Consider the following 5,101-nt stretch of genomic DNA (forward strand, 5'->3'; position numbering starts at 1 on the left):
AAAATAATCTCAGTCCTTAATGCTTAAGGAAATTGAAATCTGCAAGTGATTTAGCTTTTGCTAATGTCCTGCATTCATTCAGGCAAAGTCACCCTCCGTCTTTCGCAAGCCTGTCAGGTTCAGGCTCTGCCCTTCAAATTACTGCTGAGGCTCAAACCCACAGGCTGACAACAATTTGTCAATATGCATTAGAGATAGCGAACACTCTTAGAATAAAATTAAATTAAAAATATTCAATTATACACCAATCGACATTGCTGAGTAATTTTAATTTCTTGAAAGACACTCCCGTCTTTCAGTTATTAAAAGCACACTAGTCTTACTGTTTGAATATCCACTTTATATGCTTTAATTTTGTAACTTGAACAACTATTTCTAAGATTGCAATATGTAATCTATTAACTAGTGATTTCCTACTGTTTATTTTTTTGAAATTCTGTATAACTTTTATCCTTTTCTGTTTTTATTTCTCCTTAAATAAATCTTTAAAAAAAGAAAATTTACAAGTTCTCAGGGTTTTTAGAATAAATTTTTATTTGCAAAATACAAGTTCACTACCTCTCTAGAAACATGATAATCTAGAACATGAATCACTGAACATAGAAAAGCAGAATTAGTCAAAAAATACTATTGTAGCATCCTGGCATATCTGGAGATGTAATTCTTTGTAAAGGATGTAATCATAGCAGCTAAAAAAGAGTCAGTGACACAGGTAGAGGGGTAGCCAGAAGTGCTTAGAAACGCGGTTCTGAAGATGACAGATCATTAGAAGGTACAGAGGTGAGTGCGGAGAAAACCTGAGACGGGTGAAATAGAGAGGTGGGCAGAATGTGCATGATAACTCATCATACACTTGTATAAATCAACATGAAATAACTCACTCTCAGAAATATTGTTATAACGATGTCAAAAACCCATAAAAGAAGCACTTCAGGGAGGCTTCTGAGTTTCAGATCATGACATAATGTAAAGAGCTAAAAAAAAAAAAAAAAAAAAAAATATATATATATATATATATATATATATATATATATGGAAGTAATTAATGTCAAGTCAAGCAAACATTAAAAATGTGGAATATATTCATTTATTAATTAAGAATGGCCAATGATTAAGATTTTTTTGCATCTCTTCATCTTTCTATGCCTCCTTTTTCAACCCATAAAATGAATGAAGAAAATACACTGAAATATTTATGATAATGTTGTATTAATGGTCTGACATTTAAAAGGTATTATATATGTCTGTGATCTATTAAATTAATCATATTCAAATTATTATAGCTTTCTGAGTATTAGAAGTTATAGCCGGAAAAATAATCTTACAGAATAACTTTTGTCACAGGTATATCAAGAAAATTTATTTGCATGTATTTAAGTAAAACAAAATGCATTTTCAATTGTCTTCTAAGTAATTCATTATGAAACACTGGGCAAAAGAAACTTACCATGAGAAGACCTAAAAAGTAAATATAAATAAATAAATAAATAAATAAATAAATAAATAAATAGCAAAGTGAAAAAAATCATGTATTCATGTGTTTAGCAGTAAGGAATTTTTATGAAGCAGCACACAACATATAATAAAAGTAAATCAACATCCATGTGCATTTCTCAGTCTCAACATGATTTCTCTGACAAGGTTAAATTTATAAACAGAATACGGTAAATTATTGTTTTGTGTACTGTTTTGTACAATGTTATTGCCAATGCTGTTCGAATAAATAAACTCAATTATTCATTCATAATACATTTTATTCTGTAATTTTCCAAATAGAGTTGTCATAATGACAAGTGTTATTTCAAGTAAATTTTAGGAATGGTTCTATATTTTTCATTATAATTTGACTCTATTTTTCATTAGAAATGCCTTTTTTACTTAAAACGTAACATGAATTTTCATGGAGTATACAGCAAGAGCATATATATATTTAAAAACAAATACAATATCTTGATTTTAAAATCTACTAATGAAGTGATTCTTATGACTAAACTACGCCAGCCTTGTCTTCCAATCATTCTTCTGTTAGCTCAGTAGGCAGACTCAAAGTTTCAGAAACTTTCACAATAATAAGTGGAGAAACATCAACATCCTGCATGAATAACTAGTAACCCTAATTTCTGCTGCAATTTCGTTATATTTTTAAGCAATATTCCAAGCAATTCTAATCAGATACTCATTACTATTATTAATATTATTACCTCAAGTGTCCTGCTGAAGAAAGTCCAGGTACAGAAACTGACCAGTTCTAACCCTGTAGGATGAACTCAAGAGCACAGGAGAACCCAAAGGCAGCCTGGAGCACTGTGGACACAGTCAGTTTGGCCGTGCTGCTCCCCTCTGGAGCCCCATCGCCTACAGTAACAGCATCAGACAAGCTCACTGTGAAGCCATTGCATGTGTGCAAAGCAAGATGCTCCTATTTACTTCTGGACAATCAAACTTGACCTTGTCCAAGGTACAGAAGAGCAAGCCATGATCTGTACTGAGTTATAAGAATTAATACTACTTCTCTTACAGTGAAAACTTCCGCCTCAATCTGAACTCCTCTCAGATAGTTTATTTAAATTCTCGCTTATAATCTTATTTTAATGCCCAGTCCAGAACAAATTCCTTCTTCCTTAAACACTCCTCAAATCAATTAAAAATAAATCCTATAAAAATCACTCCTAAAACTCTTTTACCAAACTGTTCCACACGCCCCACTGTATTTCCTTTTGGCATCAAGTTATAAAGCACTTGTTCAACTGTAGCTGCATCATGTTTAACATGTAATATCTTATGCTATCAAGTTGAAGACTATTCATTGTAAATGGGTATAATGTTTGGGCCCGCATATACACGTTTTTCTCTTCTTTCCAAGCATTTCGACTTTGAAATTTAAGATTCAACTTTAAAAGGTTCAAATCCAGTGCATCATGCATCTCATAAGTACTGTACCTGGGATATAAGAGAACTAATTTCTAAATCGTGGAAACTTTATGTTAACACATTTATGTTTTTTCCACCATTTCCCAGGCATTATTCTCAAAGACAGGTACAATGTCCCTCTAGTTATTTTAATGCTATAACCAGATCCAGCTGCAATACTTTAATACACTAAAGCTGAGTGCTTTTATTCCTTATTTATTTTCATTTAACAAAATGCAGAGAAAACATTTTGGATTAAGAAGCAAATGCAATCAGTATAGCTTAATGAATTTACTGTATTTCCTGAAGGCTGACAGATTTTACGGTCCATCAAGGTTTTTTTTTTTTTTTTTTTTTTTTTCAAATTTTCAGCTTTGTAACATATGGACAGGTTCAGAGCCACAGTAAGTAAACATTTACATTGAAAAAGTTATCTCATTGACACAAATATGCACTTTCAAAAGTCAAAAATTTCTACAGTTTTCATGTTCTCAACAACCCTTACTTTTGTATAATTTATGCTTCATTTCCATATATGTTTTACAGTTTTCTCCCCCTCTTTCTTTGTCTCTTTTGTAAATAGAAGAAATTGATTGAAAAGTAATTCCTGATATAAAATTCAACACTTACTATAAAACGCAAAATTGTAAGTGTTGGCAAAGATTCAGAGGAGTGAGAACATTACTCCCCCACTTGTAAGAGCGTGAAATGATGCACCCATCGTGGAACGCAGTATGGGGATTTTCAAGCAATTAAATATACTGTAGAATTACTCTTTCATCTTTCAAAACCACTTCCTAGTATATTTTCAAGAGAACTGAATGCAAGGTCTGAAAGCAATATTTGTGTATCTCTGTTCATAGCAGTATTTCCAATAGCAAAAGTAGAAGGACACAGAGTGCTCAGTGATGGATGGACGGGTAAACAAAACCTGCAAAATCCTTCAGCCTTTGAAACGGAAGGTGTTCTTATGCATGCCAAAAAATGGATGAAACTCAAAGATATGCAAAATAAAATAATCACAAAGAGGAAATTACTGAGAGATTCAGATTTATAAAGAATCTTAAATAGTCAAAATCATACAGATACAAATGAGATCGGTGGTGGCCAGGAGATATGAAGGAGAAAGAATGAGGGGCATCGTTTAATGCAGGCAAAGCTGCAGTTTTGCAAAAAAACAAAAACAAATTCTGGAGATAAACAATCATTATGATTACAAAATAATGTGAATATGCTTCATAATAGTAAAATCTATATTTAAAAGTATTAAGATAATGAACTTTATGTGGTAGTTGTGTTTGACTACAATTATAAATTTAAAAAGAATTTATAATTTTTAATATCAAATGCTCAAAGTAAAAAAAAAATATGAAACAAAAAAGTCTTTGCCCTAATCATTGCTTTCATTAAATACATCAAATAACTTTTCTATCTCAACAGGTAACTCTTAACTTGTATTGTGATTTATACTTATTAAATATGCACACATACAAATTTATCATTTGAGCAGAAAAGAATAAGCTGCACAAGACATTTTAGTTTCTAATTCAATTTTGAATGTAATATTTCAGTGGTAGAAAATATGCTTCTATGATTTATAATTTCAAAGACTTTCGACAGATGCAGAATTCAAAGACACATATATTCAGGCAGACACCACTTGTAACAAAATGCCAGCTCCTCATTGCAGAAGCAGCTACTCTGGCATGTGTGTGGCTAAGAAAGTCTGAATACTTTTATGTTGTCTCAGGAAGTCACTCTCAAGTGGAGTTATCCAGCCTTGAAATGACACAGGCCCAGTCATGTTGGTACCTCCCTTATAGATCATAATAGAGTCACCTCAAAAAGCACCTAACATCACTAGGTAATAAGTCAGTCAAGGGGCACTCACAGCCAGCATAGTTCAGGGCAGGTCACAGACAAGGGTGCCAGGAAACTCCTATTGTAATGAGCTGGTATGGCCACCCTGTTGGAATATTCTTCAGTTAAACTAAAAAATACTTTCTTTTACTTTTCGTTTAACAGAAATACAAAAGATATATTTCTTTCCTCTATAATGCTACTAAGTGGCAGCTGTGGTAGTGTAGCCAGTAATTCAAACTCAGAATTTAAGAGGTTGAAGATCTTCCTCGCTATGTGATCTAGCAAGGTTTCTAAAGGCTGTTAGTAGTTCTCTTTTTAACCCTTAGTA

This window comes from Cavia porcellus, unplaced genomic scaffold (genome assembly GCF_034190915.1).
Source record: "Cavia porcellus strain 051 isolate PalLab524CR breed Dunkin Hartley unplaced genomic scaffold, mCavPor4.1 scaffold_11, whole genome shotgun sequence".
In the NCBI taxonomy this organism is placed as follows: domain Eukaryota; kingdom Metazoa; phylum Chordata; class Mammalia; order Rodentia; family Caviidae; genus Cavia; species Cavia porcellus.